At 41.0% G+C, this 15,564-nt stretch overlaps 1 protein-coding gene across 6 annotated transcripts in view; it reads left to right on the plus strand.

Moving 5' to 3' along the window:
* prickle1b (prickle homolog 1b) overlaps positions 1 to 15,564 on the plus strand; it is a 75,115-nt gene that overhangs the window by 37,488 nt on the left and 22,063 nt on the right. For 3 of the 6 annotated variants that reach the window (XM_005915563.3, XM_005915564.3, XM_005915562.3), the window contains exon 1: positions 11,147 to 11,395. The exons of 2 other annotated variants lie outside the window; for them this stretch is intronic. The gene's annotated coding sequence lies outside the window, so the exon portion shown is untranslated. Of the gene's footprint in view, positions 1 to 11,146; positions 11,396 to 15,564 lie in introns of those variants that run through there. One more of the 6 variants, XM_005915561.3, reaches the window with a different exon arrangement.

Below are 15,564 nucleotides of genomic sequence, written 5' to 3' on the forward strand. Positions count from 1 at the left end.
GTTTCTTTGAATAAGTCTGGGTAGGTGTGCTCATTCATACATCAGTGACGGTTCAAGTGTGTAACATGTGTTTCTTATTGGGTTTCACTGGTCTATCAGAGCCAGGTTCTCACCTCTAAAGGCCCTGGGTTTATGTTTGAAGGGTGATATGAGACAAGTTTGAAAAATAAATTCTTCTTACTGTGCTGCAAATGCAAAGATGAAAAAGGTTGCCCTACTCACTCCTTTAGGCCAAGTTAGCTAAGATCAAACTGTTACATTCTGTACAAATAAATAAATGAAGCTACTACTTAAAAAGCTTAGTTAGTTTAGTGCAAAGATGGGAAAGTGGGAAGTAGTTAAGATGGCTTTGGATCTTGATGTTAGGTCTAGAGACCAATTGGCAACCACTTGCAACTCTGATCGTTGGTAAAAATCTTAATTCCTTGACAGGTTAGTGAGCGATTTCTGGTAGTCGCTGGGAAAAACCACAAGTAGAATGGTGCACTATAGGCCTCCTTGTGACGTCTTCATCAACCAGTAACCGTAGTTTGTATGGAAGACACCAATTTGGCTGCAAATACAGCCCCATTTCTGGGTTGCGTTGTATTTTTGGAAGTTTAACTGCTGCTGGATGGTTAGATAGTGACTGTTTCCAAACAAGTCACTCTCTCCCACACAAACAACCAGTGGCTGTGGCTATCTGCTAGTGACTAAAGCAATCACAAACAGGTGCTCAGTGCAGTACACTCTTTGCAACTCCAAGTTGGTGGCAATTGGTGATTAGTCTCTAGGCCTGTTTGACTGAGGCCTAAGCTGACTAATGGCTAATGTAATTTTAGGTTTAATGTACAGACATGGGCGTTTAACACTTTTCTCATTTCCAGGGTATCAAATACTGCTGTTTTGTCAAAGACGCAAGTTGTCCTTTGACACACCAGGTGTAGGCAACAGTAAGACAAGTCTCACTAACCACTCATCTCCTATGAACCCTTCTAAAAAAAACACTTGCTTAAAGATTTCTTGGGGTTTTTTTTGGTTTTTTTTTAAATGTGCTCATTGAAGTTCATGAATGTTTGTATCCCAATCAGAGTCTTTTCTTAACCAAGTATTTTAGTCTCTAGAACTATTCATTCTAGTAAAGGTGTGGTTAACTAGCAAACCAAAGTAAAAAGAGAGTGGAAAGCTAAGTAAACAAAGTGCACAAAAGAAAAACCCACAACGCTCTCAAATAGGAGACTTAAACGGGTATTATAATTTCCGCCTCCGCCAATCTGCTTGGGTCTGTTTGGATCTCAGTGACGTGTTCACTATTTGAACACAAGGGTTTGTCCAGATGTCCATGTGCCTGCCAATTTTTTGAGACTGTGAGGACACTTTACATTATCATACACCAACTATGCATGCACTCCAGGCAACAGACTTCAGAGAAGTATAACAGGAATGATTACTCAGCCGTGGCCTCAGCTGTTCGTGTCCATCTGTCCACAGCATAGGATAATCAAGGCCCTGAAACTTCTCATCATAGATGTTTTGCTCTTAAAGTGGACTGCTATTTATTTGCATCCAGTGCTGTGGTGGCTGGTACATCAATGCACAGATGCCCAAAGGTGCTTTATGCAAATCTCTGTGACTTTAGTGGCATGTCGGCAGTATTTGATGTTTTAGGCTGAGAACATGTTAGGTCAGCACAAATGAGACTAAGTTTCCCAAAATGTTGAACTGTTCAGAAACAAAGAGTACAAAGCTGTAAAACCTCATCGTATATAAAATGAGTGTTCTGAAAGGCTTCTAGACTTATTATGGCAACTTCCTTGATGAGTCACTGATGTAAAATATGATAACACTTTTCTTTTTTTAAGCAGCAGTCTGGAAGTGAAAACTTAATCTGCAATGAAAGGACAGTTCTCCAGGACACCTCAGTTATGGAACCTTCAAAGAGTTTTTAGAAAATTTTGTGTTCCTATATTTTATCTCTCTTTGACATGTTGTGGTCTAGGGACTGTAGGGAGGGTTTGACATATTTGGCTGCAGTTGTAACGACAGGAAAATTCATTTCTGGACTGTCAAAGACATTTGTTCTCCCTGGCCTCCCAAGTCGAGAGCACAGTCCAAGGTCTCTTTTCTCCTCTCCTTTCCTTCCTTCTTCACAGTCCCTTATGCTCCTCTCCCTCCTCGCTTTCACCCTCCCTCTGATCTCCGGTCTTGCCCTTGGCTGACATATCCCCTGGATTTTGTGTGTGTATGCATGTGTGTGAGTAAAAGAAATTCCTCAGTATGGCCCAGGAGCTACGTGCTGTCACACACTTCCTCCCTGTAGCCAGAGCCTTGAGAAGGGGAGAGCAGAAAGAAGAGGGAGGCTTGCCCTGTACTTAAGATACTTTCAAAAAGGTGCACAAGCAGGCAAAACACCTTTTCCTGCATACATAGGAATATTCCACCTCTACTGCAGGTGAACCTTTAAGACACATAATGTTTTTGTATATAAACACTACCATTCCATAGTTGAATGACTGCAACATACCACTGAGGCCCCCACGTCTTTCTGTCTTCTAATTGTCGATCTGTTTATATGTATAGTTTATGTCCCTCACATATCTGCATTATTATAGATGTATAGCTCAAAATAATGTTTTTCTTTTAAAGAATGGTTCATCTGTTAACCTAATAAGGTGAAACACAAATAACACTATTACTTTTTGACTGTGTCAAAATATCTGCTCTTAACCCAGCAGTTGGACATTTGCACAGGATTTAGCTTTGTTTAGCTTTTATCATTAAAAGTTCACAAGCTATTTTCCTGCTATGGAGAGTTGATCATGTATGGTCATTGGGTTGGCAAAGGCTTAACGATTAGACAGCATCATATAGGAAAGGTTTAGTATTAACCCAAAAGAGTGAGGTAATCACTTTAAAATCTATTGACTTAAGAGTAGATGGCACATTTAGATCAACCTATAGGTGGTCAGAAACCTAAATCAGACAAGAGTAGAACACAAACATGGTAGCATGGCTTAGGTTTGATAAATTTGCATCTGAACGAATTGAAAGATTTCTGGAGCAACGTTCTTTGGTCAGATGAGACCAAACTGGAAATGCACAGCGTTAAATTTAGAGAAAACCAATCACAACATATTAGTACAAAAAGCTCATACCAACTATTAAACAAGCTGATGGAGGGGAGATAATCTGAGCTTGTTCCAGGAGGTTTGTAGTCACTGAGTCAACCATCAACTTCTTTATATACCAAAGTATTCTAGAGTCAAATGTGAGGCTATCTGTCTAACGGCTAAAGCTTGGCCAAATCTGGATCATGCAACACGACAATGATCCCGAACACAGCAGCACATCTACAACAGAATAGATTAAAAAAAAAGAAGAAGAAAGAAAAAGCAATGGCCCAGTCCAGATCTCAACCCAAATGAAAAGTGTAATGGCACTTTAAGAGAGTTGTGTATAAATGAATGCCTTCAAATTGCAATGAAATGACGCAAAGCTGTAAAGGAGAGTAGGTCAGAATTCCTCCACTACCGCAAGAGAGACTGATAAAGTCATAAAGAAAACAACTGTTTCAAGTTTTTGTTGCTAAAGGTGGTTCTACTGAGTCACAGAGTGTACTTTGTTTAAACTTTTTTTTTTCATGTGAGTATACTTTTCTGTCGTGCTGAGTTTACTCTTGATGTTCGTAAACCTCATTAACTACAGCTGGAGTCTGCTCCTCCTATGACCCATCTCAGTGATCAACTCCTGAGGATGACCAACACTGATGATAAGTTAAATCATCTTACAGCGTAGCCTACAGGGTAACAGTCTAAGAAATGAGGGCACCAAAGAGCTTCTAACCACAATTACACCCCTATGCTTCTGTTCTGAGCCATTCAGTAAATTAAACAAAGCAAACACCAGGAAGAATATTTTAGGGGGTTTTTTTGTAAACAATATTTTTTTTCTTTTTCTTTAATTACCTTCTTCTTTATGAAATGGGACAGACATCATTAACCAACCTAAAAATGCATTAACTTAGATCGTAGCACATAATTTTTAATTTCTTTAATTTTTTTCAACACAATTAAAGCTTATCCCATTTAAATAAAAAAAAAAAATAGAAATCAAACAAAATAAATAAAGATCAGGTGCTATTTCCCGAGAGGGGAAAGGCACCTCAGGGTCATGTAAATCACCCAGTGCAGATCCTCTTTTTATTTATGTACACTTTCAAGTTAAGGATCTACATTCTGAATTGCACACTTACAATGTAGCTGATGGGAATGTGTACTATTGTACAGGAAAGATTGACAGGTCTGATCATATCTGTCCAGTTTATCTCGCACTGGATGATTTTTTTCCCAGAAAGACTAATCCAAAACCAGATGTGTTGGACACCGATTTATAAAGCATTTAAATACTTCATATTTCAGTGATAGCATCTCTTATTTACATTATAACACAGCAGACATGTACATGCACGGCCTGCCTTAAACGCCGCCATTAAATCCTTTATGTAAGCTAATTTGGGTGTTTTGGCCAAGCATTGACTGTCAGGTCCAGTAATTGTGTTCGGGAGAAAGGAGTGGGGGCAACAGGAAGCTGCAAGCAACGATGTGGTGACTTCAATTCATTTGAGCTGAGCTTAACAACCACTCGCCCTAATATGGTCAAAGACTCAAGAATTGAACAGTTTGGCTCTCGGGGTTCAAGTGCCTGACAAAGTGCTAAGGTATGCCAGCTATGGTAGCTGCTGGAGGTCCTGCACAGGTTGGAGGTAGCATGCCTGATGTGATGTGTGTTCTTACAGTCTAATTAAGGAAGTTTTGCTTGTGTGCGGGGAGAAACTAAATGTGCCTTGAGCTATGAACAACACATCCACTTAATGAGATTAACATTTAACCAGTCCGCTCACTTGCTATTACACACCTGTGAGAAAGCACACACACACACACACACACGAGTGAGTCAGGAAACTGTGTATCTTTATGTATCCCTGTAGGAGGGCACTGACTGTTGATTTACCTCATTCAACAATTACCTCTCAAAGGTGACAGGAATTTTAGAAATGAGGAAAAGCTCTGTTCCACTCTATTCACTTTTAGCTTTTCCTCTCATAAAAATACCTGAATTAGTTGAATTAGTTGGTTAACCTTCTCTTGTGTCAGACCTGAGTTCACAAAGAAAGGACCACCTGTCATTCTTAGTTTTGTATTTCTCTTTAAAAACAGTTAATTTTATCGTCCCGGCATAAAAAAACACACAGATGTAGCCATTTTGTGGAATGTTGTTTCAAAGGCTTTGATTGTTTGTAAAATGGACTTGACCACATTTGGACACAAAGGAGAGCTAGCGCTAACAAGCTAATAGCAGGTTATATTATTCACTCTTGCATTAAATGGGAAGCTAAAGTTGACAAGCCAAAAAACAAAACGCCTAAAATTAGGAATATACTCATCAAAGAAACTGAAAAGACGAATCTTTTTTTTCTCTGTCTGTATTGTTTAGTAAAACTGAACACAGAACAAGGTGATACAGTACTAGTAAACTTTATTAAGTTTTGTTTAATTAGGCTGAAAATGTTTCTTTCTTTAAAAATGTTTGTTTTTACATGGGAAGCCCTGTATGACTTAGTTTTTTGAGGGAGAACTGATATGTTTAGCATTTCCGTATTAGCTTCTTTTTTCAGGTAGACAGGGGAACCACTGCATTAGCTTTTATTTTATGTTTTAACATGGGAGGCCAAGTTTGACACGGATTTGGAGGCAAACTCAATTAGCCATGAGAAGCTCCTGTTTCTCTGCGAGTGATGACCGTATTCTAATAGAAAAATTAAGGAAAAAAACAAGATTTCAGGCGATTACCTGGTGTAAAAATATATCAAATCAAACATGTGGGACTACTTTGTGAATACACTGTCACCACTTTAAATTACAAAGTCGGACTTGGTGGGGCTGCTCTGACTTTTTGATGCCCCCATGCATGCTTGCCGTTCTCATCCTTACGAACCGCACCATAACACACATCTGCTGGTGCACGCTGCTTTTAGGTGTTAATTTGACCAGTTGTGCAACTCAGCTTCTGGAATCTCTTTGCTCTGCTTTGCTTCTGGTTTTGACTTTTCCTTCTATACCAGGGCTGATGTGTAGGTTTTGTCTGAGTGGCTATCCCTATCATTCAGGAGAATACTACAGCGGGTATTCGTGCCCTCTGGTGCAAATTATACGATGCTTTGTGCAAAAGCATCACCAAACAGACCCATGTGGCAAGTAAAAATGAGCCATGAGTTGAAAATCTGACTTGAAAATTCAGACTGTGAACTCAGAAATTCCCATTCTCAAATGGAATGCACCATGGGCCCGAGCATTGTTGTCACATTAACAGTGTAGAGGAGGTTTCATCGGAGTAATGTGTACATGAATTGCACTTGAATGTGACTGGATGCTGGTTGCCATTAGTTAGAGGCTTTGCTCATCTGAAAGTACAAAATGTTTTTATTCTTGTCTTTGTGCTTTCATGAGCTACGATTGAGCTGTGTTGCCTAAATTAGATTTCACCGTTACTTAAACAAGAAAGGCCAGTTACTGAACCTTCTCTGACTTGAGTGAACAGCAGGACCTGATGACAGCACAGTGACAACAGAGCTCCCCACTCCCCGCTGAGTGCCCGTGGTAAAGACAGAGATGACACAGGCAGATAGGCAAATGACAGGGTGGAAAGAAAACATGGTTACACGGAGATAAACCTGAGTGACAGTAACTGACTAGACCTGCACGTATGTACTGTTAAATCTATTGTGTTAAAGCAGATATCCGTTTCCTTTTCAGTTAAGAAGAAAACTGACTCTGCCTTGAGGTTTTTTTAGTCACTCTGAACAGCAAAGGTGGAGGATGATTCAGAGGTCATTTCTGTGCACTTATTCTGAGGATAGTTGAAGCGTTACGAAATGCATACTTGATTCCCACGGCTTGATTGACAATTCCCCTTTAGGCCACTTTCCTCATTCTCAGAAAGGTCCTTTTGGAACTGGGTTATGCATGGTCAAAGAAAGAAGTAGCCAATAGCTGTGATCAGGAAAAGATATTGTTTTCTTTTTTATGTATATTTTGCTTATTTTGCCAGCTACATGAACAATTCTGATACCCAATGTTTTCAAAGCCAAATATCTGGTTTTACAGGAGGACTAGTTGGTGTTTGTAGGTTTCCAGGCTTGACCCAGGCACAAAGTGGCTCATCTTTCTGACACAGTTTCACTGGGTTAAATGTCACATAAATGCGGAAATTCGTTAGTCACGTTAAGGACACGGGGTGTAGATTTCCATTGTTTTAATGACCAGAGCTCATGTTTCAGGCCAGTTGAAGTTTTAGCTTTGCTACTTTCACACATATATACTAGTCTCCCTATTTAAATGCAGTGAAGCAAAACCATCCGGTTTCCCCAGTCCTGCTAATATGATAAATACAGCGCTGCATCACAGATAAGCCTGATGCGGTTCATATCAGATGTACTTTTACTCTCTCTGAAAACCAGATCTGCTGATAGGAAGATAACTCCTCTGTGCAGCAGTTTGTTATTCGCTCATTGGTTGTGACACTCAAGCAAGTGCGCAGTTCCACATCAGTGTGGACTGTTTTTAATGCAGCGTTCCATGGAGAAACCAGAAAAATAGGAGAATGGAGGGAGTGAAAAGATGGGATCAGAGATGTTAAACATGCTGTGCCTGACTTTGACACTTTCATCCACTCTGCTGTATTTCAGCGCACCACAAGGTGACGGGGGGCAGGATTTACTGTGCCTTTTGTGCTCTCCCCACTGCGCTGATCCTCGCTTCCTCTCTGGCTGCATGTGTAGGCCTATAGGCTTACCTTTTATACCCCCTCTCCCTCTTTCTGTGTCTCCTGTAAACAGGCCTAATGTTACAGATGTCTGTGTGCGAGCACAAAGAGCCAAGCCAAAGCACAGAGGCCGGCTCTATGCTGCATTGAGGTGAGCAGAACAGGTGGCAAAGAGAGCAATCAGGACGCACTAAATGATCAGATTTCCACATTAAAAGTTGAGGTGGGTAAAGCTCCATTTGTGCTCAGTCATTTAGGCAAAAAAGTTGTTTCTGCCTCACTTCACTTCTGGTGCATCATTCTTGGCAGAAACAAAGTAAAACTGTTGCCAGGGCCCATTTTCATCAGTGGCGATCTGTGAATTCAGACTTTCTCCATAGCTGAGCTCATAAGTCTCAAAGTCAAAAATATGAAATGTGAATATAAGTTGTAAATCAAGCTGTCAGAGTGTCAGAGTGTCAGAGCAGCAGCCAGCAGGGTGAACAAGGGCGTCCATGGGTCCCTCTCTGTGTGGGCTGACTTACTGGCTGGCAGGGACAATAAGCCATACTGTTTGACCCGCTCTGCCTGTCACACTGCCAACTTCACCGACATTCAAACAGCTATCCTCTCTCCCCCGACACCACGGCAGTGGACTAAATTCAATCCAACCACACAGCTCAACAAATTATTTCTTGACGTTAATCCATTTCTGTGTCTAAGACAGTTTTTGTAAACCATGAAGCAAAAAAATTATAAAAATTATATCAAAAGGCACATATGGTGATTTCTGACTTGCCAGTAGGCATTTTTGTTTAAACTATAGCACCAGTTTTACACATCGTGGGGGAGTGTAAACCCTGGGCAGGTCACTGGGCTATCTTGGGCTAACACATTCACACCTATGATTAATTTAGAATGGCCAATTAACCTAATATGCATTTGTTTGGATTGTGGGAGCACCCAGAAGAAACCCAAAGGCATAGAAAAAACATGCCACACAGAAAGATTGCAAATCACCAGGTGATTCTTGCTGTGATGCAACGGCACCCTGCTGCAGTTGATTATAGTATAGTAATTATATAAATATATCTAAAGTCCTGCAACAGATTGGCATCCTGACCACAGTGTACCTGGCCCTGTGACAACTGGGATAGGTTCCAGCTGCCCCTGAATTGAATAAGCAAAGGAAAATGGATGCTTGGATATACTGTGGGGGAAATAATCATTTATTCACCTGCCGAGTTTGTAAGTTTGCTCACTTACAAAGAAATAAAAAGCCTCTAAATTTTATGCTAGTTTTATCTTAATGGGCAATGACAGAATATCAACCAAAAATCCAGAAAAAAACATATTGTGTTTTTATATGAATTGAATAGTTTCTTGCAGTTGGTCACTAGGTTTGCACACATCTCAGGAAGGATTTGGGCCATTCCTCTTTATTTAAACTCTAAATCCTTTAGGTTTTGTGGTTTTCACAGATATTCTATAGGACTGATGTATGGAGACTCATTAGGCTACTCCATGACCTTAATGTGCTACTTCATCATCATGGTCATGCTGGTCATCCACGACCCATCTTCAGGGTTCTGGCTGAGAGAAGGAGGCTTTTGTCCAAGAGTTAATGGTACATGAACCCATCCATTGGCCCCTCAATGGGGTGTATACGTTTTATACCCTTAGCAGAAAAGCAGCCAAATCATAAGGTCTCCAACTCCATGCTTGACTTCTTCCATTTCTGAATCATCACACCACCAGTTGTCACCGTCTCACCAAGCTGATGGTCTTGTAGCTCTTTCTGGCCTTGTGCAGGTCCACAATCTTGTCTCTGACTTTTTTTGACAGCTCTTTAATCTTTCCCATGGTGGTGGAGAGGTTAGAATAGAAGAAATTGATTTATGGACAGTTTTGCATTATACACATAATGAGTTAAGATCAAGAGTATCTGTAATTGATTTAATGATTGATTGTGATCTGTGTGCCACATGTGTACACAGCCATATAAGTTTTTTTTAACAGACTGTTCGTCTTTTTGTAAGTGAGCAAACTTACAAATTCAGCAGCGGATCAAATAATTATTTCCCCCACTGTGTTTAGTGTCTAACATAAGAACATATTCTAAACATATACAGAATCATTTTGTGTTTCTGTGTCTTACAATTCAAAGCTTTTGTGTTTCCCTAGGTTCCAAAGAAGTGACTTGATAAAGTTGTGTCAGTGCAGATTCTAACTGTTACAGCCGGGACAGCGGAGCACAGTTCTTTATCTAGAACATTTAGTGCTGCCTTGCTCTTTTATCATACACCTACATACTTCCATCTAAGCAAAACCTCATAAATTAACCAGTGGGATGCTGAGCACTGAGGTGTGAACATCAGTAAGGTGCTGTTGGAGATAAAACCTCTTGTCAAGTCAAGTCACTTTTATCTATTATTATATAGCCCCTTTTAAAACATTAGAAGGTGACCCAAAGTATACAGGAAGAAAGACGATTGCTTGGGGAAACATGTGATGAGCAGTAGAAAGAAGTCTGAGAAAAATCATGATAGCAAATACAGGTATAAATACAGAAAAAACAGTAACAAAAAAGATAAAAAAATTTAAGAGGGGTTTTTGAATTAAGAACAAATATATGAGGTAATTGATTAATTGTGAGTAAAACTGAAGTGAACTATAACAGGGAACCTCTGATTCAGCAAAAAGTGTGGGACTGTGGTGGGTTACAAAAAATGACATCATGTATAAAAGATGTTTTTAAATGTGTGTAATCTTATATTAATTAAAGTGGACGAATATTGGTTTGAGTCTGCACTTAGAAGAAGTTAGTTTGGATCACTGAGCTTCTGAACATACATGCTTTCATTCTGGGCTGCGCAGTGCCTAACACTTCCACACATCACCGCAGACAGTCAGTTTTGAGTTTCATGAGGCTACTGCTTTCCTGCATGGAGCGTGTGATATACTGTGCCATGCACGCCACAGACAGGAAAGGGAACTGGGGTTGGGTCGGTGTGGGAGTCTGTTCTATCAAATATTCTTGTAAAAGTCATAAATTATGAAGAAGAGGCGAACGCAAGAGCATTTTACCGCACAGTTGCTGCTCAGTTCCTCAAAGGCTGTTTGTATGGTAATCACTTGCGAGTTTGTGGTGGCCTTCTCATCCTTTATGGCGCTTTCCACATTTATTGTATGAGATAATAGTGATCTTTTTTAATTTCCTAAACATACCCATAAACTCATAGCTTGTATACAGTATATTTTCTAGCAGAGGGAGGGGGCGTGTGTGCGTTTCTGTATGGAGGAGGGAGGGAGAGGAATAGGGGGTGGGCAGCCCAGCCAATAGGCGCAGTGCAGCGTTAATGTCATTGCTGGACGCTCTTAACTTGATGCCAGAGCTGCGCAGCGCTCAGTCCTGGTGAGACTGCTTCTGATTATCTCTCTCTGTACTCATGATCATGCACTGAAAACATCATCACTGAGCTGATCCGGGACGCGGAACGGGACGGAGTTGTGCGTTTGCGGTTTGCGGCCAGCACGAATGCCTCCACAGTCGTGATTATATTTTGATAAAAGGAATATTCAGGCTGCCCTGCATCGAGTTGTTGCTCCTTTAAAGGTGAGTGTTTGACCCGGTAATTCATTTTGTTCTGTAAACTGTGATATGCGCGTTCTCGATAGTACTGTGAAGTCATGGTTTCTGCGTCAACAAGATCCAAGTGAGATTACCTGTCTCTCAGTTTACTTCATGGCCAAACAGGCGAGAACAAAAAGAAACGACTTCGTTGAAGCACTGTGGCATTTTTTCCCCAAAAGAGAAAAAAAAATTGGGGGGGAATCTGTGAACCAGGGTGGGGGATTTTAACTTGGAAAATGTGCATGCGTAAAGACGCGCTGGTTTTCATTTTGGTTTCCAGATGTATGGCTGCCTCTTGTCACTCAGGTGGGCTCCATCGCTTTCTCTCTCGATCTGACTGCTCCTTTTCCCTCTCTTTGCAAGTTCCCAAATCTCCTCTGAAGTACATCTGTTGTGACACACCGCAGCCCAAAATCCACACACACGACAGAGTGAAGCCACATCACTCCAACCGCGCTAAACAATTGACAAAGTCAGGCATTTCTTTCATACTCAGCCCCACATCAGACTTTAATCAGCCCTTTCAATGGAGTCAATTTGTTACAAGATGAACATGTTTACTCTCCCTTGGCTTAAGACTTTTAACTCAGAGTGCATAAAATATAGTTAAAACCGCGACTGTAAGTCCTACAGTGACGTGTTAAGGTAATAAAGCCAGTGGTGGCACCTAGTGGTGAGAGAGATTGCTAAGATGCTGCAGTGAGAGCAGTAGACTTGTGGGTTTAATTCTGGTTTTTGCATATGAGAAATCTTGTAAAGTAGAGTAATGACATATCTACACTGTAGTCTAAATTCAGACTCTTAAATGGGATATTTAAGAGTCTGAATTACTACCAGAAATGCTCTCCGGCCCATAAAGCCTTCTTGTTAACTGCCCCCAAAGTTAGTTGATCCAGGATCAGAGCAACCGAGGATCAGGTGACTGAGGTGTATTCCCCCTCTGTGGGAGGCCAGTCAGGCACACTGTGCGCCACTTTGCTGGGGGTATACGCGCTGCTATGCTAAGCCTTTGTTAATGAGTATGTATCTGTGTGTGTGTGTGTGTGTCCTTGTCTGTGTGTGGTACTGGGTCTAAGTGCTTGTGGATCAGCATGTCCATTACTTTGTATGCTTGTGTGCATCCGCTTTTCTGCTTGTGTGTGTGTGTGTGTGTGTGTGTGTGTGTGTGTGTGTGTGAGAAAGAGAGATAGCTGTTTGGACTCAGGAGTTAAGCTGCTGTTAATTGGTCAGCCATTTGGACCACATGGGAGAGTCGAGTCAGGCAGTAGCTGAAATGATTGGTATGTTTTGACTTGACTTCAGCGGGCTGCGGGACATGACACTGATTCCTTCATATAGATGCTGAACACTGTGGTTTGTCTTGCGTTTGTTCAAAAGAATAGCTTTTGAAATCCTCTTTTCACTAATCTTCTGAATATACAGCAGGAGGTAGGGAGCATGACTTGTGTTTAATGGTTGTAAAATGTACCAACATTGAATTTGATCTTTTACAAGTTTGCTGCAACCATGACTTGCACTTTTGGCTGTCGCCCAGCAAAGACGTAGTATGAAACATGAGAAACCATTAAAAGATTAATCCTCATTTTTACAAGTTGTGTTTTTACAATTTAAACTAATGTCAGACCTCAGAAGACAATTACCAGCTGCAGTAATTTTATTGGTGGTATCTTCTGTCCTTAAGAGCAGCAGCAAGACACTCACTGAAGAAAAAAAGCTCAAGTATCAGTGACAACATGTGGCTAAGTCGCAAAAGGTGGGTTGTAAAGCGGCTTGCAGAAGCAGCAACAGCTCTATGCAGGTAGATTAAAGCAGCTTCATTAGCTTGCCCTACTTTCCATTTGGATATGTTTCAGCTGAGCTATCAGCTGATGTGGGCTGGCACTGACATCAGCTGTTATCATCTGATGTTCACTTTATCAGTTCAGGTAGCTCAGGTAGTAAGAGATGATCATTTTTAGTGATGCAGAGAGCTGTTGGGTTTGTTTTTTTTCTGGGTTTTTTTTATGCAATGAGGATAAACAAAGAGCAAGGGGGGGAAAGGAAAAAATCAGCATTTAGAGGAGTTTGTGCCTTTAACGGGGAGGTTTAATGAAATTCTTTTGCCAAAACAAAAATGGGGCTAAAAGGTTCATTTTGTTTTAACATATCACAATGAGGGGAGTAAGGAAGCCTTCTAGCTGAGGAGGATGTGAATCAGATGGCAGGTTATGAAGCAGATACAAAGGAGATGACCTTTTAGGCTTTATTCAAAGACAAGAATGACTCCATGGAGTAAAAATCCATGTCTCGCTTTGGCAGGAGAGGCGGATTAGATTATGAATGAATCCTCGACTTCTTGTTTGTTCCGCTTTCACGAAAGCCTCGGCAGCTTGTTGTTTGTGGACAGCCTCTAGCTTGACAGATTCATTTTTCAGAGCGGTGTCTCTTGATTAGAAACAGAAAACTTCGTCCTACACTTCTTCATTTTCTTCTCACATGCAACCCAGATTCTCATTCTTCAGTGGGGTTTGAGTGCCAGAGAGGAAATCCAGCCTGGAGATTGTTTTGATATTGTTGGACACTGTCCTGGAAAACCTTTCCTACTCAGCGACAAGGGTGTTCTGGATTTAGAGCCACTGGCTTAAACACCTCAACTGATCACAGCAGTAAAGCTGCACGAAGAGCTCAGGATGTGCTGTTTTTCACACTTTTTTTTTTTTTTTTGGAACTTAAAAAATTCAGTCTAAAAAGTTATAAGAGAACCTCTTTCATGGTCATTAGGTAACTTTTAGAGAAGGGCATCCCATTTAAAATCCATAATTTTCTAAGCATAATAGTGTATACTAGGATGGTTTGCTACTGGGCTAACATCTTCGAAGGGGTTGCGCAGACTTTACACCCTTCTTGTGTCCCAGTGTTTAACTTGGAGGAAAGATTGGCATAAGATTAAATAAATGGAACCTAATAAGAAACATAAGCACAAATGTGAACGGCGTGTGTGTTTGTATATGTGTGTTCATAAGAGTGCGAGAGACAGAAAAAAAAAACTGAGCGACCTATTAGTAAGGCAACACTGTTCAGTCTGTGCACCTCTCTCAGCCTAAGACCAACATGCGTACACACAGGCAAGTTTGTTCTGTCATACTGGAATTAATCGAGTGTGGGGTTGTGTAAATCATTCCAAACCTCAGAAAACAGACACACACAGACACACAAACACACACACACACACACACGTGTATACACACATATGCTTGCCAAGCAGCTATCCCCTGTAGTTGTATGCAGAGGGCCAAACAGTGAAGGTCCAATTACTGAGCTGGAGCAACAGCACAGGGAACAATGAAGAACAGACGTTTTCTTGAATGTTTCAAAGCTATGCGAGCAACAGAAATAAGATTTTCTGTGCATTTTCCTGACGTTTTGGATACTGAAGGTTAATCCAGAGACTAGCAGATTGTTAAATTCACCATTATTTGTTTTGTTTTTTGTTTTTTAAGTACATATGATTGAAATGCCTGTCAGGCACCGGCATCGGTCAGGTCATTCATGTTCATGTGGGGGCTGAGACAGCAATCCTCGATCTACAAACACTAATCGTGATCCTTGTGCTCGTTAAGTGGTTTCAGACCAAACCCTGCAGGCCGCATTGGCTCCACAAGCCTTGTATTATGGTCAGCTTGTGGAGAGGAAAAGTAATTCGGGGTTTAGAGGAATATCAGACGCTGAGTAATGGACTCAGAGAGGGAACTGAGCTCAACTCTGTGTCAAAACATGCAGCAGAGCTGAAATGAAGTTGCCCGCAGCGCTTGCTAAGTGACGCAAAGCTGAGGTGTGTTTAGAGTTCCCGACTCGTGCCTGTGAGTGAGAGTCAATTTGGCACCAAGTTAATTACCTATACACACAGCTCTATTTGATGATGATTAAAGCCACACACACACCTGCCCAGACACTGCCAGTCGCCAGCCTCGGCAGTTAGCGAGACATTAAAGGTGATGATTATTAGATGATAATAATTGAAAGGCTTTAAAGCCCAAGTGAGAGGTAAACAGTATAGATAGAAGGAGAGTCTCGTATAGGAAGACGAGATTTCGCTGCAAAAACCACGTAATTATTCCCCATTGAAATGACCACCCTGAGGCAGAACACAAATGATAGCTTTCAGTTTTGTT

Source organism: Haplochromis burtoni, unplaced genomic scaffold (genome assembly GCF_018398535.1).
Source record: "Haplochromis burtoni strain Fernald_Lab_line unplaced genomic scaffold, NCSU_Asbu1 Contig_14, whole genome shotgun sequence".
Classification (NCBI taxonomy): Eukaryota; Metazoa; Chordata; class Actinopteri; order Cichliformes; family Cichlidae; genus Haplochromis; species Haplochromis burtoni.